The 26,322-nt window shown below is 34.1% G+C and overlaps 1 protein-coding gene across 3 annotated transcripts in view; it reads right to left on the bottom strand.

The window, feature by feature from the left end:
• Nucleotides 1-26,322, bottom strand: part of LOC124639995 — a 190,284-nt gene that overhangs the window by 147,936 nt on the left and 16,026 nt on the right. For 2 of the 3 annotated variants that reach the window (XM_047177545.1, XM_047177544.1), the window contains exon 3: nt 25,670-25,812. The exons of the other annotated variant lie outside the window; for it this stretch is intronic. The gene's annotated coding sequence lies outside the window, so the exon portion shown is untranslated. The remainder of the gene's footprint in view (nt 1-25,669; nt 25,813-26,322) is intronic. 3 annotated transcript variants of the gene reach the window in all.

The raw sequence follows: 26,322 nt of genomic DNA, 5'->3' as shown, positions 1-26,322 counted from the left end.
AAACTCTAACAAACATTTCATATTACACCTCAATTTCAGATTATTTAAGGTGCAGATCTTAATATAAATGTAAATTAGTTTCCCCAGTTTTTTTTACACGTTGTTCACTCTCGCTTCCAATATTGTCCCAGATTTTTACAACCCTCCCTTCCAATAATGTATCCGACTTAATAGGTTCCTAAACTTAGCCATCATAAATAAGACGTGCTTCGGAACTTCGATCTAATGAAAGAAATAAAGTACTTTAATTGCATCTTAAAGATGGACGCGAAATTGTCGGGTTCTCGAATATTACTTTGAGTCCAATAATTTCCAATCCATTAGTCTTTTCAGACTCTTATTAATTCTTGAAAGGTACTTCGGAGTACTCAAAATTGTATTGTGTAAGTTTAACTTTGAACTGTTTTTGCACAATTGGGTTTCTGTGGATCTGTGAAGGAAATAAAACGTTTATGTAAAGCTGCAAGCTATCCGGTCTAAATTGTAGGAAATTATTGAGGCGATTAAGATTTTTTCCTGTGTTAAGAGAATGGTAAATTGCTTCATTTGCCACGATGTGTTCGGATGTCATAAAGTTATATGATTGAAATTGTAGATAAGTAGGGATAATTACTATCTCGTGGACTTTCCGTTGACTGAGGAATAACTTGATCGTGAACCGACATTTTGTTTCTTATGTGATAACCTGTAGGTAGATGAGTTGTTACTGAGATAATTACAAGGATTATATGTACTTATGCTGGAAATAAACCAGTTCAAATAAAACCAGTAAACAAACACGACAATTTTCATAATAAAAACACACAGTTGCAAAAAAAAAGACCCAATTCATATTTCATCAAATAAGGCACATAAAAGTAGAAACAACAGCTTGGATAAAAAATAATCTCAATTTATGTGAGGCAAACTGCCAAAGTTTAAAATTACGAGCATAGTAAGCCTATATTTTGAGGTAATCAGAGCAACAGCAGAAGTTTGCTTGTAAAGTATCATAGGCGTCTGGGTGTGTGCCCAGAAAATAAGCGTCGGAAATGGAGCGAGCCGGAATATGTAGTTATTTTTATTTTCCCAACTAAGTTTGTTTGATATACCTGGTGGAAATAGTGGGGTGGTTCGCTTTTATAGCTGCGAAATTTTCTGTTGGCTCAATGCGATTTTATACACTTTTTTATTCAGCTCGACTAACATTATTAAGTGTTACTTTTCATTGCCTTTAACGTCCAAATACTTCTTCTTCTTGCTCTGTTCCCGAGTTATTTGGAGTCGGTGCAATATGTATTTATCTTCCATTTCTCTGTCAGATGTCATACTAACATCTACTCTACTCCCTTCATCACACTTTCTTTCAGATTCTATATTTATGCTAAGAAATTCCTTCAAGTCAATTACATACTACTTTGCGAAATAACAGTACGACACCACCGTTATCAAATATTCTCGTCTCATTACAAAGCACTGCAAAATTTCACGTCTCCCGTGAAAAGCAACCAGATATGGCCGAATCAGGAACGCTCATAGCGCTGCAAAACACCATGAATAATTTCATAGTCTAGGCTCGCGTGGGGTCATGACTAAACATAGCTTGTCGGCTGTTGTAACCAGAATAGTTATAGTGATATGTCTTTTTTCATTGCTTATTATTTTGAGTGCTTTTGTATCTACCACATTTCAGTTTCTGTGTATGATCATTGAGGTTTAAAATAAGCTTTAGGTATCAATTTTTGAAATGTCTTGAAATCTCTTTTTTTTTACATTTGACAAAGGTCCGTATTTATTAGCTTACAGCATTTGTTTTGTTGAAACAAAGAAGAATTATAAGACTCAAGAAGCCCTCGCAAAACAAATTGAACAAAATTACGTATTCACAGAAAAACTATTAACGTTGAACCCTTTATAAAGGCTCTACCTTTCATACAGCCGGCCTTAGCCAGCTCCCGTCTACGCTACCCAAACAAAAGCAAAATATTCCTTCACTAAAGAAAAACAAGTGCTAAAATAAATAAAATCCAACCAAATTAGAGCGTTCCTCGTATATTTCCTCCGCAGTAAACAACATTAAGTTAATCTCGCTGGTTCTTTATTATTTCAAACGCTTAGTTTCAGGAAGGAACGCTTGGTCGGAAAATAATAGCTGAGCCCGATATCCCAGTACGTGATCTAGTTTAGTTCAATAAGGAATTGAGAGTTCACGATTTTTCCTTTGCGGGCTGGACAGAATTTGGAGTAGTGTTAATCAATCGAGCCTTGTTTAGTGTTGGGTTAAAGTTTTATCTGGCTCCAGATCTGAAGGAGTTTGAAATTGTGAATGAAGAAGCGATATTGTTGCCAAATAATGAGCGAATCCGATAAAGTTAAACAATTGGTTATGCTTGTGGATGATTGTTTTGTGATAGAAGCATCGAATAATAAACTTCACAGCTCCGTAGGAAAAACGAAATTCATTGTTTATGGGAACCGTGCAAATGTCAATGGGAAAAGAGTTACTTGATATAATTCTGACATAAGATAAGTTCAAAATATAAATAATAAATACGATGATATTAATAACAAATATTTCATTGGGTTATGATAAAGAGCTCAACAACGGTAGCAAACATCTAAAAAATGCCAATTTAAATGTAAATAATGTTGCAGCAGAACCGACTTTGATTACAATCTCTGATAGTGATGTTTGAACATCGATACCATTTTATAGCGAAAGATTATCGAAACTGATAACTTTAATACCTATTTTACATGAACAAAACGATGACTCCTCAATTTAGAAGATTATCTCGGATGTTACGAAAGTTTTGGTCGATACAACTGGTTTTGGGAAGGAATAATTACAAACAGCCGTTTAAGATAGTAATACGATTTCACTTGTTTCGAGAAATGGAATATTTACTTAGGTGATCTTCACACTGCCCCGCATCACGCTGCATCTTGCGTGTCGACGCACCTACGCGCGTTCCTGCGGGAGTGCAGATCTGCATCATCGTGCGGGTTTTTCACGCACTCACGCGCGTAGGTGCGTTTTGTAAATTCACGCACAGCGAGTTCCATTTTCAAATATACACGTCACGCCCATTCAAAATCACGCGCGGCATTGCGGGATTCAGTGTGCCATACCTTGCGTCTCGCCCCGCACCTACGCGCGGGGGTGCGTGTTTCTCCGCATGTATGTGCGTGATCCGCATGAACGCGCGTGGATGCATTTTCAGTGTGTTGGACTATGCGTGTTTTCCATACAAACGGAGATATTTCCATACAACGGAAAAAAACGCATCCACGCACTACGCTGCATCATGCGGGGCAGTGTGATAATCGCCTTACTCCTGACTTAAGTTGATTATGATTTTTGTCAGTCCTCACTAGCTCTTGAAATTTTTATATCTACACTATTTTTGGTGCAAACCTTAGGAACCATTCCAAGAGATCAATCAAAGTGATCAGTAGGCTCATATTGCTCCCTTAAATGACCAATAAGGTAACATTAATTTGGCATGCATTTTGAAGGTCTACATCATTGTCAAGTAACTAAGTCATTCACATAGAGGCAAAAATGCGAAGCTTATTTTGATACAAAGTCCGATTCAGCACCTTACATACTGAATATTCTACAAGTGCCAATTAGCATAACTACAAGATCATAAAACGTATTCATAAAAGCCTTTTTAACAGATATTGCCATTTAATGCAGTCAATAAACTTATAGAGAGGTATCAAATTAAATTGGTTAAAGATAAAATCTATATCAGCAAAATCTCTGATTGAAACTTGATACCTAGTTTATTTTGCCTCCTAAAATATCTAACTTGTTTACGTGGGCACATCACAGTCTTTCGGAGTTATGGACTCAACGTGTTTTTTTTATTAATATAATTTATGGCTAGTTATTTTGAGTTTTATGGCTAAAGACAGAAATAGTTAGTGATGATTGTGGTTATGCTAATATATGAGTGGAATGTCAAAGCATTGTTGGAGAGAATGCTAATTTATCACCGGCTAATGAGTTAGTGATAAGATGTTCTGGGAATTTTTGTAGTATTTTTCCGTCAGTAATATACATGGGTATTAAAAATACTTAGTTAAAAAATAAAGCACTCTATATCTTTCTAAATAAGTATTTCTGAGAATTGAAAAATTGTAAGAAGAATAGAAACAAAGGAGACAGAATTATAAGCTCCCAAAAAGAGGTAATCATCCAATTATCGATACAGATAATTTCGTAGATGAAACACTATTCAAGAAATATTTCAATCACGTTTTTCAAAACTTTGTACCTACATAAAATTCTATAACATCGTTAGATAAATGTTAATGCGGGCGATATCTGATTGCCGTATCATTTGGGTCGTATTGAAAATTCATAACTTACCGGGAAGCGGTGAAGGGCCCAACGTTTTAGATAAGGATGTGTGCAATTTACTTTACGTCGTCGTTCAAGGAAACTCTAGTGAGGGGACAGGCTTTACTGATATTTTTAATGATTTGAGGATTTCATAAAAGACTAAATATTTTGATCAAAATATAGACACCTTAACAGTATCTGTAATAACCTAAAACTTTTTTGTTTTCTCTTCCAGTTTTAAGGTACGTTTCGATCATTTCGGTTGCAATCGGCTGGTAGCATTCAAAACGCGCCTTTAGAAGGCATTGAATGTATAACAACCATTCTTTATTTCTAATTACCACCTTATTGTTCCCAAAAAACAAAACCCCATAAAATTCTATACATACAAAACAGACCCGATTCAATTATACCCAATTTTCTCTAATCTGCTCGAGTATTCTGCTCGTCACATCACTATTAAAACTCGGGGCGGGTAGGAGCGGTTGTAACAAAGGTTTATCGATACGTTACGTAGGTATTCGCTTTATCGAATCTTCACATTACGTTGGATCGTGTGAGTAAATAACAATGAGTATTATATTACCTCGTTTTTCTATTACATTTATTGTGTCGGTTTATTTATTAGCACTTTGCTTTGGATTTGCAGTTTTGATAGGTTTTTGATTCGAAATGATCTTAGTTAACAGTTTTACTATTGAATCTTTTCTTATAAAGAGCCAGACTATTGCTATCGTCTAGGAGGCAACAAAAAAGTTCTAGCTTGCACTGAGAAATTTTAAGCTGCTTGATCCTCCCTTAACGTTTTATTAATTTCAAGAATCAAACTCTAAACTTTCAAGGGCAACAAACAAGGCATTCTAGTATTTTATTACACTGATAACATACCAAACAATTTAGTTCCAACAAAACAACAATAATTTAACTCACAAATAACGCTAAACTGATGTAAATCTACGCATCCAATTTTCGGAAACTCAATCCGCCTAATGAAGTCAATTTGCATGATACCATTCAACATGTTACGGAAAACCATAAAATTAGACATGTTCAGTCCACAATGCGCCAACAAGCGATAACATGCTGACGTAATCTCCCGCATCGAGTGAGCCCTGTGGCGATAGTCAGAAACAAAGACCCTGGAAGTTTCTAGAATGTCCTTAACTATTTTGTCATTTACGATTCCTGTATTTTCTTCATGTGTATTATCAGATGCCGTTTTTAATTCATCATATAAGCGGCTCCAATTAAATTTTGTTTGACACTGTTCTTTTCATCTGCGAACCTCATCATCATCCTCGTGCCCTTATCCCATTTTTTTTATTTGAGGTCTGCGCAGCATGTTTTCTTCTTTCATACTCTTTTGTCTGCCGTCATCTCACAAGCAACATTCTCTCTAGCCATGTCGACTTTCACACAATCCATTCATCGTTTCTTTGGTCTCTTCTACTAACCTAACCTTGAATTAATTGAGGCATCGTATTGCTAATCTGCATAACATATCAATGCCTATTAACATTCTAACATAGGGGTATTGTGTTACTTTGCAAGTGGGCTGTGGAGGTCACATAGGCTACCATTTCATGTTAAATATGGGCACGCAGTTAGACCTTCTATGAACAAAATCATAGAAAGTCTAACAAGATGACAACATACTGAAAATTCTTGGATTATACTTCCCTAAAGACCCGGTCAAAGGCCTTACCAAGATCTACAAACTCTGAACACAGAAACTCGAACACGTTTTCCAGCAACTAAGTCTCTGTGTTCGCTTCCTAATGCCTCAGCCGTAACCGGATAGATTTTATGCAAATACGAGGCAGTAATTGCACAGCAACTCGTGTGCCCATTCATTAGGGAGAACTTACGATATCTGAGCTTGAATAAGTTTCAACGTAACTTTTACTTAGGTCTGTAGTTTGGTAAATTGTTTTAGTGCTCTGAAGATTTTGTTGGATCAATAATTCAACAGTTGTAAAGTTTTCATGCCTTGCAAAAGAGGATGTTTAGTATTGGATGTTATAATATTTAGCAATTAGGCGTAAATGTAAAGTTCAAATTTCCTAGTAATAATTATGTAGTCTACCACAAATTGGCAGGATACAAATTAAATTGCGAATGCAATGTTCAAATACACTATACTAAATGGGTACTCTAACACCTAAATACACGCTGAAATCCTATCAACGAGCCCATTCACAGAATGATTCAAAATCACCTGCTCGGTTAGGACAATTGCATCAACAATTCGATCCTATAATTACGCCCGCATGGACAATAACAGCCAGTCACCCCACATTTTGACAGCCCTCGGTTTGGCAAACGCAAAACTAGATTGATTGATCACGTTTTAGATTCAGCAGAGTTTCAAATGAATGTGATACACGATGAAAAATGACTCTTTGAAGTTAAAAGTGTACTAAAAGCCAGGAAATGCATGTTTGCAGCCGAATGTGGTGTGCATTGAAACATTTTATTTGCATTTTTTATTTGGCTGTCAGAAACTTGGTGCGGCTTTTTCATTCATATTAAAAGCTTTTTGTCGAACTATGATTGTTGCAAACAATATGTATTTAAATTGACACAGAGACTTTTAATATCTTTGTCGGGCATTATCATCCTTTGTTTGGGAAAACACACCAACTCCTGCTTATTCCATTAATTTGTCATATTCAAAAGTTAGCCTTTATATTATTCGAAGCTTTTGTATTTTTATTGTCACTATGTTAAGACTCCTCACTATTTACATTTACTTTATTTTCGTTGGTATTTAATTGCACTCCTATCCCTGTAATTTTAATTCCTCTCCTGAGCTCTACATTATTCGCATTCAAGCCTCCCTTTAATAATACCCTTCCCAGGCCATTATATCGTTCAACAATATCAGGCGAACTTTCAACCTTAACGTTTTCTTGACCTACTTCGTTTCATCTTTCAACTCTGCAGGAACTAAACATCATACGAAGCCCTTTGATATCCAGAGCAGCGCATAAAACAAACTAATAGCAATATTATAATAAAATACCTCACGTGTATCCTTTATTCCAACATACCGATTTTCCAATACTAACAGCGCTCTTCCCTATATTGCTTCACATCTAGCAATTTTTAGCATAAAAATGTACGCGATATTAATGTCGAGAGTTTTCAAAGAACAATGAGATTTTTCCAGAAATATTTATGGGGTGGATCAAGTGAAAGGTTTTTTAAACGTTCACGTTGAAATAATATTATATTTCACTAGCTAAAAAATCACGGAACCTATTTAAGTGAATGCATCTATGGAGCATAATCTATTTTCATAAAAATCCTCTATAACTTAATTGATTGTCATAATTATTTGAAAAACTTGCGTCTTAGTAAAATTGTCATCGATTTTCTTCCACAGTAGTTAACATTGTTTGTCAAAGAGTAGACGAAACAAATAAAAACAATCCACCGGAAAATGGGACCCTAAGTCCGAATAAGTCCTACGCTTTAGTTCGCGGGACTGCCTCAGAAATAGATAAGTATCTTGTTGAAAAGATAACACGAGATAACGAAAGCAATCTCCAAGATTGTTTTAAAAGTAACAGTAGGTTTTGTAACAAAATGGGAGCCGTCTAATTATGTTAAAGAAGATATTTGTATGAAACCAATTAGGGTTAATTAACACATTAACTTTCAAATGTTGATTGGAAAACGGAATTCACAAATATAATTGAATTAATTGGACGCCAAAACAGAAACGTAACCTTTTGTTGAGCACTTAGTTAATTGTTTAATTTAATTAAAATAAACAAGGAAAATCAACAATCAACGTTAAATAATTTTGCCGATGCTATGGAATGACTCAACCAAATATTTGGGCAACATCTATCAAAAGTCTGCTGCCTAATTAAAATGATGAATTATAAAGTAAAATCATAATCAATAACATAAAAGTAGCTGGTGTAAAAATATATGAAATCAATATCACTGACTTTGAAAACGCTTTAAAAGTTAAAACCCAAGAACCAAATTAGCACGTATTAAGTTACAAGCCTACTACAAACAAGCTCGATATAGGTCGAGCAAACATTGAATCAAAAGTCACAGAACGAGAAAACGTAACTAAAAACCAAAATAAAGGGTCCGGTATTATAAACAGCCAGCAGGAAGCTTCAATTAACACTGACTCATTAGAGTATGGTTTAATGAAAAGATACACTGTAAAATAGTTGAAGAATGAGACTCTTTGCGGACACGCTTCCCGTACTAAATAGTTTTACTGCTCCTATCGATATATAGCTCCATACTATCGAAAGGAGCCGCACAGACTAAACAGTAGACCGACCGTTGAACGATGACATTTCTTAAAGAAAATCTTGATTCCAATCATAGTTTTCAGTTTTCAGTTTTCATTATGGAATCAGGCGTTGGTTTGCAAAAATCCATGACATAAAATGCTAGTCAAAATATGTTAATGCCGCGGAATTAACACTACCTAATAATTATAACATTTCACCGGCTAAATACCTGATCTTTGTAATGTGCGGACATTCATCTTCATTCTTATCAAGCTCCCGTTCAAATTATCGGCCGACTAAAAGTTTGCAGTGTGTTGGCACCTACTCTAAGTGATTTTTAGAGTGACAATGGACAATAGACTTCGTGTATCGCTGTAGCTTTTATTGGCACTTCTGGTGCTTTGTTGTCTACTATTGTTACTTCAATACCAACAATAAGTTCTGTGGGATCTTTTATTTTTGAACTTGATATCGAATTGATTTAAATGCGCACAATAACTGCAGGTCCAGGCTATCATTTGAACATCTTTGGCTGTCGTTACGGGTAATTGGAAGCTAGTAAGTCTGTCAACGAGTCTTACGTAGGGCTGTTTGGTTGCTCGGGTAACTGTGTTGAGGAGGTCAGATAGGCAGTCGCTCCTTGTAAAACACTGGTACTCATCTGCATGGTACTCATGCAACATCTGGTGAGAATGTAAGCCGACCCCAACATAGTTTGGAAAAAGCTAGGTAGACTATGGTGATGATGGCACAAAAGGGGTGTAAGATGAACATTTCTGTAAGATTGCGTTGGAATATTTTGTCAACATCTGTTGCGTTTTCATTAAAATTCTTGGGGAAAGTTGTAATATTCTAGGTGGCTTTATTAGCTACTGTTTACTATTATAACAAACGGGAAGTGCTTAATTTAGATCCAAAACTACTGAAGCGAATAAATGGAGTTTAGTACATAAATGTTTTTTTAGAGCCTGAGAAAGCACAAAAGGTTATTTTTATCCATCTGCAGAAAGTAGTTCCTTCAGAATGCGGGTGAAACCACAGGGAGCAGCTAATATAATTTAAATATAAGTGTTAAGATAATGGACTTACTTAACTCCTCATCTAGTCACAAAGCTAACCAATTGTATTAAATCTCAAACGTTGGAGCCCAGCTTACCGAGATTATTGTAATAGTTCCAAACTCACTAGCCTAACATTGACTTAACCTTCAGCTTACTCATGTGTCTCCTGTATAATATCTTCTGTCACTCAAGCTTCTAATTTGTATGGAGATGATTATAATAATTCAATGTTTGCAACCTTGATTTTGACTGACTTCACTACATCGTTTAATTGATTAGTATTAAGAATTTCTAGCTTTTTCGGGACATTCATCGTTTATTTTCAATATAATATAATTAAAACGATTTTTTTATTCATTTTTTAAAAATTATTTCATTCTTCCTGAGTAACGTAGAATATATTTATTTTGTCTACGGGATGCAGGTAATTGTGGTAAAACCATGGGAATCCGGCTAGTTTTCAAGAAGACACTTTAAAGCAGTTATATTTTCATCTTTAAATTTTTTCAGTTTAGTAAGAAGCAGTAGAATAGCAGTTTTTGCACGGTGACCATACGCTTCTTGACATTTAAACGCATATGGCTTAACAACCTTATGCAGCTCCCTAGAATTACTAGCATTGAATTATTAAAAATGTTCAAAGAATGTAGAAATGTACTTTCAAAGACAAGTAACTTTCATCAAAAACTCTAATGACTTCCTTTAAGATCACTCCATGTACTTTCCAAATAAAGATGGCGACTGGCGACATACACTTAAAGAAAATAAATTGGTCATTAACCGGCGTAATAAGACCACACATTTCAACTACATTACATAAAGCATTTTTAATTAGCTTAATTAAGTGATAATTAACTGAAAAGTTTGTTAACGAATGTTTTAAAAGTAGCTCAGGGATCTTATTCACGTAATTTGGAATTCAAATTGATGTAAAAGTAAGATTTATTATAAACATCTTCGCTTATACATATTTATTGTTTGTTTTAGTCAAGACTTTTCTATTCTTAAGTTTTTGGACAGTAATCATTATTTTCATACTTACTATTCAAATTATTTCTTCTTCATTTACATTTAGTTTAGCATTTTAGATGTAACGAACTAAAGGTCCTTTTGATCCCCTTTCGATGTAATATTAAACAGCTTAATGTACAAAATTGTTCACAAACTACCTCCGTGGAGTCTATTGATGGATTTGGTCCTTCAAAAAACTCCCCCATTCAAAAAGTCATAAATCAAAGGCGCTCATTAAAATCGTCATCGGCTGTCTGCGCCATAAAATATTCCCATGCGTTTCAAAAAAGCACATACGAACTAGTATAACTTTTATGCGTTTTTAAAAATGAACGACTATTTTTCATCTGTGTCCTGTGACTAAGTAAAAAAGTAATAAAAAATGAAGGTGCAATATTCATGCTGTTCCCAATTATTTTAAAAGTATTGACATACATTGTTATATGGATAATATTATGTACTTTATTTTATACTAGCTTCTGCCAGCGACTTCGTCCGCGTTAGAGTCGGACTTCGTGCAAAGAGAGAAAGAAATAATAAACACCAGCCCCTCCAATTATCTAAATCTATGCGTACCTACTACTACTTTAAGAAATAAAATGTAAACTATTAATAATTTGTAATTTGAACGAATATTTAAACACTACCAAAATAACTAATAGGTACCAACCTATTTTATAAAATAACAACAAAAGAAAGTTAAAAATAAATTATTTAAAACCTAAAAGTCGCGCAATAAGGTTGAACACTCTGAACGCCTATTCGCATCAATCGCACCAAGAGCCAAATATTGTATGAAACTCGCGCAACCACCGCGCCGCGAGCCGCGTCGAGCGCGGCCACAGATGCCCAAAAATGATCCTTATAGCGTGATTCAGTATTCACGCGCGATGGCTTATCCGTTTTTCGTGTATAACTTTGGTGTTTCTTCACCGATTTATATGAATCTTTTTTTAATGAATAGGTAATACTATTAACTATTTTTAATTCGTGTGAGTGAGAGTGTTATAAACGTAATAGTAGACAAATATAATCAGAAAACTCCGAACTGCTAAGCTACCGAGAGAGTTTTACGTGTTATTGTGAGTCAACCATAAAAGATAGATATATACTGTCATGGGATATTTTTTACATAATTTTATGAAGAACATTTCCGTCATACATGGTTTCTGTGTAGCTGTAACCATAAGGGTTGCACACGCGACGGAATCTTAAAAAATGGAGTAACTTCTCCCGTTTTCCCAACATTTACCTTCACTGCTCTGCTCCTATTGATCGCAGCGTGATGCAAAGTATCCTATAACCTGCCCAGGAGTATGAAGAATCATTGTACCAAGTTTCATTGAAATCCGTCAAGTAGTTTTTGTTTCCATAACGAATATACAGACTGACAGACAGACAGACAGACAGACAGACAGACAGACAGACAGACAAAAATTATTCTGATTGCATTTTTGGCATCAGTATCGATCACTAATCACCCCCTAATAGTTATTTTGGAAATATATTCAATGTACAGAATTGACCTCTCTACAGATTTATTATAAGTATAGATGTATTTCATGTACCATGGAGAGAACTCTATAGAGGTCGGAGGATTTTCTAGCTTGAATCATCTTCGATTCTCAAAAGTCGAGGTAAAAAAAACAAAGCATATATACTTTCGGATTTGTCTTTTCAACAATATCATTGTTTTACCTTTCAAAATACATTAACAACGCAAAATCTGACATTACTGATAAGTCCATTTCAAAATATTCCTTTCTGATCTGCAACATGTTTTGGAAAACCGATACCTTCCAAATTGCGACATCACCAAATTAGTGTCCATCTCTCACGTTACCCTGATTCCCTAAAGTTATTTTAAAAGTTCCGGTCATAAACGTTTTACACACACTCAAATATTCTGCCACTGATGTATGTTTACGTACAATTTCGAAAACATTTATCCAATCCGGCGTTTTAGCTTTGAAAGTTTCTAATTTTAGTTCTTTGATCCCCTTGTGATCATTTTGGTTTACTTATAAAGAATTTTAATGCATATTGGGCGGAGATAGGTTAGTGGAAAACAAGAATTGTTTATCGTTATTGCTGTTGTGATTAGTTTTATTTATATTTGCATTAAATTTCTAGATAATAGGATCTTTGATGATTAAGGAATAGTAGACAAAACAGAAACGGTTAAAGAAATATTAAATGTTAATATAGCCGAATATCTGTCTAACAATAAAGTTGATTCAACACTCAAACGCGTCATAACTATCAACAAAAACATCACAGGCCAACTATTTACGACCAACGATCAATTAAACGATATCAAAGCAAAACAACCAACAAAGCGACATTATTTTTATTGCTGAAACTCACAAACATATTATTTTTAACGATTAAGGAGTTATTTTTATGTCTGAAGACGAGGCATCTAAAAGTTTCCCTCCAGACAGATATTCTGCGGCCGACAGATCAAACTTCCGTTCAAGAACATCAGAAAAACAGATCATGGCTGTGATTTATGACACAAATATTGAACAAAATTTGTCGTAAAGCACACTTTATTGCTCTCTGCCTCTATTCGAAATTTCTCCGGTATTATATTTCAATCCTGATTAAATTATGGTGGCAATAAACAATTTTAAATAGAAATGACGCAACCGTAAGCAATTATGGTCGTAAATGAACGTTTAGGTATACATATTGATTTACAATATAGATTTAATGGTCCGGATTAAGTAAGAATATGAAATTGAGCGAAAGCAGTCCTTTGAATGGTTGAGTTATTTTAAATTGAAAGGAATCGAAATGTAAAACTGTATTATAAAAGTAAAGCTGTTTTATTTAAGAGCACGTAAGCGATAAAATGCTGCTGTAAGTAAAAGTGTAAATGGTCTGATTTGTTATTGTTTTGTTTGAAAGAATTTAATAAAAACTACATACAATAGGTTATTGTGGCCTTTAATATTGTTTCGATTTACACATTACCCAAGCCTGCGCCCATAATAGAAATGAAATACTGCAGCATTTTTTTTAAACTAGCAATTGATATCGCTTAAAAGTATATTTACCTGAAATGGTACTCATTACCCGAACCAATTTCATTGATACCCTAAAATCTATCCCATAACGTCCAGATCAGCAAAGAATTCCAAAATTAAATTCAAACAAACAAGAAAAAAAAAACTCAAAAAATACGACGTACACAAATTGCAAATAATAAAACTGGGATGACGTCATAAAATATAAACGACACTTCTTTGGTTCGGTACATATTTTATTAAAAAACTTTTGCTATACCCACACCGCAGGCGTCACAAGTTCTTGAGATTTCAATCTTACTCCATATTGAAACGCTTTACACAGAAATGTTCGGGGCAGTGTGAATGGCCGCAGCTTGTCCACAAAGGAACGTAAATCCATGAAATTGAGTAAGAGGTCCCCTTGATGTGAAAGAAAGAAAAGTTTGAAGTAACTCAACTTTTGGTATAAAGAAAGAAGAAAAAAATCATTATTTGAAGAAAATGTTTGACATGATGATTGGTCTACACTTTTTTATGGATTTCGGCGTATTTACCAGAATCTGTTCGTACTAATTATTTACAAATGTTCATTTTATGAATTCAGTTGAAACTGTTAGAAATTTTTTTTGACGCTTCTTAGTGAAACAAAGTCATCGCAGTAGTTATGATCTTACTATGATAGTAAAAGTCTGTTTCGTGAAATACAAAGTGCTTGCAGTTTAAACAGCTTAATCCTATAGATATTCGATTAAAACCTACAATAAGAAAACGATTTTTAATGAACAATAGCTACTTTCCATCAGTCCCACAAGAAAATAGAACATCCAATATTGCAAGACCCAACTTGGACAGACTGCAACCGAAAGAAAAAAGACTTACCATTCATATTTAATCAACCAAAGTAAGTTAGGACCAAGTCCACCGAGAGACATAAAGCTTCAAAATTAAAAAAGGAGAATATAACGCCCAATGCTGATTCATTAAATATGACGAAAAGTTTTAAGTAACGTCGTTTGGAAGTTTCAAACTCGAAAATTACTCGTCCATCTTCGAAGAAAATGATGATAGCGAAGAAGTAAATGTGATCGGTTTATGATGGAGTTTCGATTTGGTTTGTGGGTTTTTAATTTATTGGGTCTTTTGACGTTCTAGATTAGCGTTTCAATAAAGATAAAGATTCAAATAAATCAAATTAATTTCAGATATCAAATTATGCGCATATTTATTTTGTTAATGGTCCTTAGATAGATAGATAGATTATTCTTTATTGTACACCAAGACACAACACAGGACATCACAACATACAAAAACACAGTACAATCGGCGGTCTTATTGCTAAATAGCAATTTCTTCCAGACAACCTTTGGATGGAGTTTATCTGTAGAACACAGTGAAAAACGGGCAGTTTGGGGTGTACATACATATAGATTATATATAATTGACAAATACCAAAGATATAAAAAAAAGAAAGAATACAAATAATAAAAATAAATAATAGTCAATAAACAGAAAGTAAAGATAGAAGAATAAAGATAAAAGAATAAGAATACAGCGATTGCTTCTAAAGTTAAAATTGCTTCTAATTTGAACAGATTTAGATTTATCTGAGTAGAACTGGTCTCAAAGTTAGTGCTGCATCCTTACCTCTAGTAAGACATGTGTAGGACAAAAAAATAGAATGATACGAAATTGTCTCGATATGACGTCCTTCCAACCACCCTGTTTCTATCGCAGCGATCGCAGCTTAGCTTTAATTGTTAGATCCTCATGACCATTGCTAGTCCTAAAGCTTTTAAGAAACATTAATTCAAAAAAAGGCCTGTCCAAAATTCCAAAACTTTATTTTCATTCCAATTCAATATTCAGGGAGAATATTAAAGCGGCGGAGGTACTTAATTTCCTTATCATCAAAACGAAAGACGAAGTTGTCAGACACTTCAAACAACGCCATAATAATCCATACGTCAGCGAAGTTAACTTTACTTTTAAGAACGCTTTTTGGATCATCCAAAACTTTGTTAAAGAAATGCGAAAATAAGATTATTTTCGTCTCAAGGTCTGTTTCTTAGAAATTGTGTGGTCGGATTTAATATTTCTTTGTTTTATTAATAACTTTTGTTTTGTGGTGTGTTTTGACAGGGATATTATAATTAGGATATTGTTTAGAGTTTTCTGTCGTGATCTGAAAATTCTTTCATCATTTTCTGTTTTGGTCTTGTGATGACAGATTAAGTTAGTTATCTGTGTATTTTTTGTGTTTTGTCCATATACCTTAAGATACTAATGGGCCTACCCTGTGAGTCAAATCACACACCCTTAAGTTATCAATCACCAAATAACTTCTGTATGACAGAATTAATTACTTTCGTTAGGACAAGAAGAAAATCAAGTACCTACTCATTGCAAAAGAGGAAAGCTGTATAACCATATTGACACTTTCATTCAATCTCACTATCAAGCAAAGCTTGAATGAGTCAGTCATCACGGTAAGCAAGTTGTACTAGAACTATTACTTTGTGGTATTTATGCCTTAATTGGAAGGTGGCACTGCCTACGCATACTCGCACTGTTCTTAATGAATGGGACTCGCTATTTCCTTCTTTGTATTGTTAACATTATAATTACTGTTGGCATGATGTTGATAATCTAATTGTGGTTTGTGTTGTACTGATTAAATATAATTTTCCATTTATAGTTACGTCAAATACCTTTTGATTATAATGTGGCACATGTATTTCATAGCTTTGCAACTGAGAAGAACCATGAGTTTTGTAAAAAAAAACATTGTATTTAAACCCTTCCATGAGCATACTGTGCCCATCTTGGGTTCTCATAAATAGCAAAAATAAATGCTGCTGCTATATCATCATTTAAGAGCGTCTTAGTAGGTATTTATGTGAATATCAGTAAACCCTTTTAGTACCTATTTATTGAGAAGATTTAGTCAGGTCAGACTACTTGATTGAAATTGACAGTCAAGTCCCTAGTTCGTTGTGTGGTTGACACCCAGTGATTGGGGTATCGTCCTATATAATACATATTGAAGTCGTTATCTGTGGAAATTGGGCCTTCTTCACAGATATAAAGTAGAGTAAAGGGAGCAATATTAAAGGATTTATTCTATAACAACATGTGTTAGGGTGTTGTGAGATTTCTGCGGAATCGAATTATAATAGATACTCCTTATAGAATTATTTTTTAATGCGTGATATTTTGTGGGAGTATCTTATACGCAAATACATATATAAATTGCAAAGATTTAAATATTTTTATGAATTGACGCATAAGATAATTCTAATTCTCAAAATTTCAGTTCCATGAGGTGCGGCAGAACGAGGGGAAAAACAGCAAAGAAACGTTACAAATTCTATAATGCATAGGGTAAACTCACCAGTAACTGGCCACTTAAGGACAGCGAGTTGTTCATTTAAGTGCCATGGCGAAATGTGTCAAGAAATTAATATTCTTGTATCAAATTTAGTTAAAGCAAGTATCCATTTATCGTTATTAGTGAGTAAAATATGAAACTACATAGAATTATGTAGTAATATTTTAATAGAATGAAAAAGTAGTATTTTTTAGTAATAACTGGCCATTTAAAATTAGATATTAGCCACCTTAATACCAATAACTGGCCATGCAAAAATAATATTTAAAATCAATTAAAATATATAGAATAAAGCAACTATATTAGTAATTATAAACTTAAAAAACATAATAAAACAAATTCTAACAAGGTGGTTCTTAATTCGTAAAAAAAAACTACAACTTAGCTTAATTTAATGAGATCAGTATACCACAGTTCGTTTGCACTTAAATCATAGTATGGTAACGAGGAACTTGTCATTTGTAGTTATTGACGTGCTTAAATAAATTAATTACATCATCATCATCATCATCAGATGTAGAGTAATCTCTCTCTTTGTAACAATTATGGCACAAAAAAGAATCACATTCATCCTCAGGAATATGAATCCTGTGAGATAATGGTATGCAATTCTCATGAAATTGTTTGTTACAGAGCCTACATAGGATCACCCTTCTTGTTATTAGATTCAAACAATAGTCACAATAGACACATCGGTTTTTCTTATTTTCTAACAGTTTCTTAGACTCATCTTGACTATTTATAATTTTACTATATAGTAGCAGTCTTTTTTGTTTTATTTTTTATTTGGTACATCATTCTCTTTTTGACTTTTTTTCTCTTCTCGTAACCTCTTCCTTTCTTCTTTTGCGGCATCTTCTTCTTGCTTTTTAAATTGTTTTTCTCTTATCTTGTCAACATATTGATTGGATGTTAACGCAAATGTAGTTCGCTCAATTTGGCGCTTTCGTTGTCGTTTGGGAAAATCGGGCAACTTTTGTTTCAGGTATTCAGGTATTTTGTTTCAGGTAGGGGAAAATTTACAAGAGTATGGTCAGACCTGCTGTCTTGTATGGATCAGAGTGCCCACAAAAGCGACGAATGAAAGACAATTGCATGCGGCAGAGACGAGAATGTTAAGAGGTATGTGTGGAGTTACGCGAATGGATAGAGTGAGGAATGAGTATATAAGAGGAAGTTTGAAAGTAGCGCCGGTATCAGAAAAACTGCGTGGAAACCGGCTGTCATGGTATGGGCATGTGATGCGGAGGAATGAGAATCATGTTGTGAAGAAGTTGATGAGTATGAATGTGGACGGATATAGTGGAAGAGGAAGACCAAAGAAACGATGGATGGATTGTGTGAAAGTAGATATGGTAAGAAAGAATGTTACTTGTTAGATGACGGCAGATAGAAGAGTTTGGAAGGAGAAAACACGCTGTGCCGACCCCAAATAAAATTGGGATAAGGGCAGGAGGATGATGATTTTGTTTCAGGTATTCCGAGAAAGGTATATTCGAGAGAACAGAAATTGTTTTATTTGGATTGGATACCTTCATTGTTTTCAATAAATTTGATAGCATTTTCTATTGCCTCTTTAGAGTATTGGCGTTTTTTTAAAGACATTTCAGAAAATCTGTCCAACAAAAAAAAATTCCGCCAGTAACTGGCCATATAACTATCAGTAATTGGCCACCCATGCCAGTTACTGATAAACGTGTATATTTTTATCTGGATTTTTTCTACACGATAGTGTGCCTTATATTCATTCTAAATATGTTTATTTTTTCGTAAAATTCGGACATTAGCGTATAATTCAGTAACTGGCATGAGTGGCCAATAAATGAAAATATACAAAAATGAAAATCAATAACTGGCCACCCAACTAATCTCGCTTTATTATAGATACTGACAGAATAAAACTTTAAAAAGCGATCGTTTACCATCTATACAATACCACAAACACAATCAACTCACGTTTACTACACGAAGTATTACAAAATTCACTTTTAATTTCAATCATTACCTTAAAAAATTTTTAAGGATTTACCGTTCACGTCGGAACTCGTACTCGTGCTGTCACAAAATGGCCGATATTTTTGGCGCTAGTATTCATAGAGGAAAAAACTGTCACTATAATGAAAGCTAGTTGAGTAGGTAATACTAACAATAAATAATAGGTGGCGTTCTATGAGAATAGTTCTTAATTTATGCAGTCAAAGTGAATAGTGGCTAATAATTGAAAGTGGCCAGTTATACCTCGGTTTACCCTACTACTCCTAGAATTTTACCATTTAAGTGAACAGTAACATAGATCCAACTTAAATGTTTCCAACTAGACCACGTTCAACAACAATCCATTACAAACTAAAAAGCGAACGCAGATAAACCTATTTAATTCACCCATTGACTCCCAGTTGTTATCCTAAACAATGGCGCCAAAATAATCGCTATCTTCAGCCGTCTAAACACCCAAACTAGTTTTAATCGCCCCTTTCTCGCATTACCGTCCAGGCTTCAGTAATCACGAGTTAAATCTTCCTAATGACTGGCCGGCCTCATTCGAGGCTCGCATCATTATCCTAGCTAGGGTTATCACCTCCTACCATTTCAATGGAAGTACTTACACTCCCAAAATTTACCTCACCTCGCCATCCTTGATAAGCATCTGCCCTATAACTTGTTTGGCTATCGTTATCAGCTTTGTAAATAGGAAATTATACTGAGCTTTTGTGGTTTTCTTATCAGGTATGTAAATAACAAATTGTAGGTTAAAGACCTATTTCTTGTTTACTTTGAACTGATTACTGCTAAGTGCTTTCATTCAAATCGAAGTCAAATATTATCTGACCTCAATATTGATTTCCTTCGATACGTGATTTTAAGGGTTATCAAAAATGTTTGATCAAGATCCTCATGCTTCGCATTGATGCGATAATCGCCGATATCGATTATTATCATTTGCTTTTATGACATCTTCGCCATCATTGCCTCTCGGGGTGGTAAGCCGTGTAACAGTTGCTCAAATGTTAAATATGAGGTTATTGGACAATAATTACCGTCATGCTCATTTTTCTCTTTTGTTTTACTCCCTAGCCTATAAATAACCTCGTTCATTATTTTGCCAGCCCTGTAATGTGGTATCTCTAAAGTGGCGATGCCATGTCGTCGTTTTATCTCCAATGTGAACTTCTAGGCTGACGCGGCTCTCGGCGTAGATATCTTAGTTCGATGAAAATTCAATTTGCGGGTATTTTAATTTTAAATTTAGATCGGTCGCTCCTCTAAGGTAGGTCTATTAAAACTTAGTATTTAAATTGGTCAGTAGGTCCGGTATTTATTCGCAGATAACTTCAAGTCTGTATCACACAATGAACGCATACTGATGTATTACCATCTTAATTGTCATTACGATACTGTTGTCGTATTTAAATTGTATTTTTTGTTTTGTATATATACGACATCATAAGTTATATTCTGTTATAAAAAGGTTTTTCAGTTCTCTTAATCTCTGTATTCTTGTCTATATCTTGTTCTTTCGCAAAAACAGACAGCAAAAGATCAACCAATCAGATCATTGACTGAACATTTGCCAATGCTTCGGAACCATCACATCATCGAGACACGAGAGCGATATTTCAGCTAGTATCGGATTTAAATTCCCGACTGGCACGCATAATCGCTGGATCTGACCAACTTTGAAATAACTAACTTAATGTTATTCAAAACGTGTCGCTACATTTATCCTAACAGGGAGATCGGGCACGACTCAATGACAGGCAACTCCTTATAAATCTTATGTATGCCGCATATAAACTTGATAATAGTCCCGAGCTGTGTCTTCAGAAGTTTTAAAGATTTTAAAGAGAGGTGTCACGTTTCGTGAATATTATTTTGAAATTCGTTGTATGTCTTCTTAGCAGTATAAGTTGCATATTCTACATTCTGTAACAAGTGTTATTCTTTTCACACTCTGTTCGAAAATTAAGGGGACCCAAAAGAAATGCGATGTAATGACAAAAGACTTCGTTGAATGCTATATGTGTCTGATAGATATGTTGTACAACATAAACGTCAACAATAAAACGTATACTTAAATTCTTGATTGCCAATACGTAATACCTAATTGAAATTGAAGCCTGTAAAAATATTTTTCCAACAATTATCCTTCAAGAGTTCATCACTTCACAGCCAGTTAAACCTTTCAAAAAGTAATATCCATTTACACCTCGTCGTGAATCCACAAAAATATGAAATATAAATATTCTTTTGAAAGAAGCACGGAAGCTTACAATGTAGGGAGTTTTTTATTTTGCATTTCTCATCTTTCGAACTCTAATGATCTTAAATGAAAAGGAGCCGATATAACATCCATTTTTTTTCAGTACCCTCTGAATGTTTCATCTCTATATAGCCGATCTATTATTTATACTCCACTGCTTTTGAATAAAATATAGAGAATTATTTTTAAGGTCAGATTTGGGAGCACCTGTGGCTTTAGGATCGAATGCTTTGGGAAGATGGAGTGGTTTCGAAATAAAACATGAAATATAAAAGTTCTCAAGGAGCTTGTGGCTGCGCATATTCGGAAAATGCTTTGATGTTTGGTCAAACTTGGGCACGTTAGATTTTGTTTTCGATGATACAATCTACATGAATATTCTGAATCAATTTGTTGTCTGCTGTGATATTTTAAATACCGTATACCATTGCATTTAGAATAACTTGTGCTAGTAGCTGATTTCTATAATTTGTTCCGTCTCCAATAGTAACTACTCTTGATTTTGATTGCCATCAAACCAAATAATGATAGTCAATATACCACAGGACTACAACTTTCTTCGTACAATTTTTTCCCAATCGTTTCGGCTGTTTACTGCAAAACGGTTATCAAAAATCACTTTTGCATTTATAATATAGTAAGGTTTGCACCGACTTTAAGCATAGCTGGTTCGAATAATGATAAGTGACAGAACCCAGTCCCATAATTCAAATTACGATGAGGCAACTTGTGCTATGAACTCCACCAGTCAATAATAAATTCTAATCGTGAGCCTGAGCTTGTACCAAACTGCGAAGATTACGACATCTAGCTAGTTCTTTGGGTAGGAAACTGCAATGGATCAAAATTGATTAACCACGCCTTTGAATAAATCAATAATAAGGACTATGAAAAAAAGTATATATCGTTGAAATAAGAGCTCTATTTTTCATACGAATTAGGCTCTCCATTCACGAATATATGGATGCAGGTCAACGTCATCACAGTCTTGATTTTTTTGGAGATGAGTTAATAAATAACAATTTAAAAACAAAGGAATTAAAGGAATTTAAAAAAGCAAGTGTCAATTATGGTTGTCTACGTAGATCGCGGGATTTTAGTTCTACTTTTTGAACCAATCATCTTAAGATCGGACTGTTGTCAATAAAGACTTCCACAGATAAAAACCTCCGTGATGAAAACCCTGTAAAAGATATTTACCTAACTACCTATCTACATAGATTTCTCAGTGGTATTTACATATTCTAGTATTGGCACGTTTACGTAGAAAGGACTTTGAAAGCGGGGAAAGCTTTGAGGCGTAGCTTTCTGCACCTAGACTGTGGGTAAGTAGTTGTCCTACTAGCTAGAGACCCGTGGATTCACTCGCATTGATTCAATACATTGGTATGTGCAAGTTCAAATCATGCTGTAATTTATTTTATTTATAAAAAAATAAATTACTATCATTTTTGATATGGCTTAATTCAATGACCTAGCTTATGTAGTTTTATTTTTGCGGACTGTTATATTGCCCACTGCCCAATAAAATGATGCAGTCAAAATTTTCTGGACACTAGCTATCCCGTTATAAGAATTATCGAACACCAAATGTAGCCTCTTAGTAAATTTCTCCTCTTTTTATTTATTTACCAACAATCCTAGCACCATATTTTTTTCATCGTAGCGGCTAACCAATGCCAAACATTCTTATCTACTACCGCGTACCGAACAACTCCAAAAAAACCATTAGGTTAACAAAACGATACATAATGGCATCGCGATCATGCCTCATCCATCAAACTCTTAAGTCGGTCAGGTATGCTATGCGGAGTACTCACTGACACATGCTCGCTAAAAGCAGGTTTGATATAATGAGAGAAAATTCTTCTAGTACAATTTTTTTGTTAAATGAGTAGGCTGAAATTGTTGTGATCAGATTTGATAAGGCTGCAATAATAATTAAGAAAAGAAATAAAATAATTTCATAAAATGTTGTGTTAAAGTCGTCGTTGGTCACATACAGTTAAAACTATGTCAAAAGTCTAGATGGTCATCCTAAAATTGATTATTTTATGGAACTATACAAATGCAGAACATCTGACTGATACCTCCATATTTCGCAAATTACTAATTTATCCTTGTATATACAAAGCTGATCAAATTTCCTCGAATAACAGAAATAAACGTACTTGCAGAAAACTTGCCAAGTTGTACAAATTAACGGAGGGAAACTTTGCCGCCTTGTACAAGCTAAAACTCAGAAGGAAAGGAGCAATTTATCGGTCGATGGTCTAATTGCAAATAAATCTTTATAAGACTCGGATACAACTGGAAAGTGTGAACGTAATCGATATTTAACGTAAGTACTAGATATCATTTTGTCTGAGCCTTTTAGCACTTTACAAGGTTAATTTGACGGTTTTATATCTACTTGTTAGACTTTAGTAGGCACTTTGGGCCTTTAGGTAGACCCAGAAAGTTAGCAGATCGGCTGGGTGATAACGACAGTGCTTGTCATCTCTGATCAATATTTTTGGTGATAGACCAAAACTTGATGATCGCAAGCTCTTTCATAATTACCCAGCTACTTTCAGTTTTACCTACTTCACTTCTTTTAACTTTTAATTTGGCAAAATGAAGCTGAGTTTGTTGATACAAAAAAAAAATAAAGAATAATCATTACACATATACGGGGTTATTAGGTATTTTTTCTAGTACCTGGCTATGGTTATGCAGCAAATAGGATGGGAATAAACCAATAAAAAGTACTAACTACTATTGAAGTTTCCTTTCCCAAAAAGGAACTTCAGATTAATTCAGAACCCCAATTCCAATTCAGTAGCTGCTATTTAGAAATGTTTATATACTCAAACATTAAGCCAGTGTTTCGAGCAACGCAGTTTCCGACAGCCTCGTGTTTTAGCTAGACTGAAAATAAGCAAAAGCTAGGTCAAATAACAGACAGTGCGAAAACAAGTATTGGCAACGCTTAAAACCTTATATGGTGGAATCGTGCTGTTGCAAGTACTAGGAAAAATCGAATAAGGGAAATGGAATAGGAGTACTTTTACCTGGAACTGTTGGTGTTGCAAACTCTTTGGTTTTTGAAATGGCGTTATCATCATCAGCTTCTGTTTATGTTGATGATTTGGGTGGTGGTAGATTTGTGATTTTCATTAATTTGCTTACAAGAGATATAATTTTGACATTGGCCCCAATCAAATGATGTCAAATACCTATCTTTCTAAAGCGAACATACAGCAAATACACATATATAAGTAGAACATTGAGAACTGCCGTCAGAAGTAAAAAGCAGAAATAAGTGGACAATCGCTTAGATCCATTACTCATCTTGCTAGCTTCTAGTGATTTCTTCTATCAAGCGTTATCGACTTTTTAAAATTATTTGTTGTTAAATAATATTTTTACAACCTACTTGCCATCATTCTCTCTACTTCATACACACAGATTTTTTTTTTGTTCAATATTAATCAGATAATCAGATTTGATGGCAAACCACATTTACGTAATTCAGATTCACAGTCTAATAAAATCTTAATCTTATGACTAAGACTAACCGAATTAATATTCATAGCTTGTAATTTCATATCGGCGGATACAATAAATATACTGAGTACTCCACTAATTGGTGCCTATAGATAAAATAATTTCCCTTCAATAAATTTTATTGGAAGTTAAATTTCCGAAAATAAGTAACTCCGACGTAAATCATAATTTTAGCGGCCCAGCTTTAATTTACAGAAAGTTTTGTGTCGAAGATAAATTTGAAGTAATCAAGGAGAGTGTTAGTCATTCAAGATATTTATAGATAGAAAATTACTAACCATTTATGTATTTGCTAGGGTAACTGAGTTGAGGAGGTCAGATAGGCAGTCGCTCCTTATAAAACACTGGAAGTCAGCTGCATCCAGACAACACATGTAGGAATGTGATATGTTAGAATAAGATACGGGTGAAACCAAGTGACTCAACTAGTATGAGTATAAACAGAAATACCTCAAAATATAATCCCATCTATTTATTTCTAACGTAAGTTGTTTAATTTTTATTCAGTGTGCGTGCTAAACCTAGTTTTTATTTAACAACCTGACAGTAATTGTGTTTAGATTATAATTACTAACTTGAGAGATAAGCTTCTTAGAAAAAATAACAATAGTGAAACGTCAGAAATAGATCTTAAAAGAATAGAAAAAAAAATACAGAAGACAGTTTTAAAAATAAAGAAAAGCGTAACAAAGTAATTGATTAATTAGTTACTCTATCTACCCCAAAGGAGAACTAAAGAATTAAGGTTTTAGTTATATTCAAAACGAAGGATTTCTTTACTCACATGCCAAAATAATTCCTTCTATTTTTTGCAAATTCCTCCAACGTTTGCGTTATTTAGTTCCCAAATGTTTTCTCCATCCACTTTTATTTTATGTTCAATAAGAATCAAAGAACTGTCATTGATTGGTTCAGTCTCAATTATAACTGTAAAAATAAAATGGTCACATTGATGGTCTCACGATGCGTGGGCGAGATCTGTTCGACTGTATTGTATTTTATTTATCACATCAACTTTTCCTTCATTCTTTACAAGCTTAAAATTCTTAGCTTTACCGTAAACACTTCCTTTTTCTTACAAAATAGTTCTTCAACAATTATGGAAGTAATTGGTACGTAAAAGTTTCTTGGAACGAGTCTAAAGAAACCAACTTTGAAAGCCAGTTCTTTTTATTAATGTTAGGTTTCATAGCGAAAATTTTAAGAATGCAGAATTTGCTTCATTCAAATTGAATTTGTATAACTTCAGTAACTGTTCTATGAATTCTAACCTTTATGTTTTCATTCATAAACGTTTTATGATTACTTAAACTATGAACTCCAATTAGAAACTCATTGACTAAACCTAAATTATCTATTGTTTCATTAACGCGTACAGTATTGTCTTGCTCACTGAAAGTATTATCTACGCTTGCTAGTACACAAAATAAAAAAGTG

The sequence above is a fragment of the Helicoverpa zea genome, chromosome 20 (genome assembly GCF_022581195.2).
Source record: "Helicoverpa zea isolate HzStark_Cry1AcR chromosome 20, ilHelZeax1.1, whole genome shotgun sequence".
NCBI lineage: Eukaryota > Metazoa > Arthropoda > Insecta > Lepidoptera > Noctuidae > Helicoverpa > Helicoverpa zea.
The sequence above is the reverse complement of the archived record's forward strand: the minus strand, read 5'-3'. Positions and strand labels throughout refer to the sequence as shown.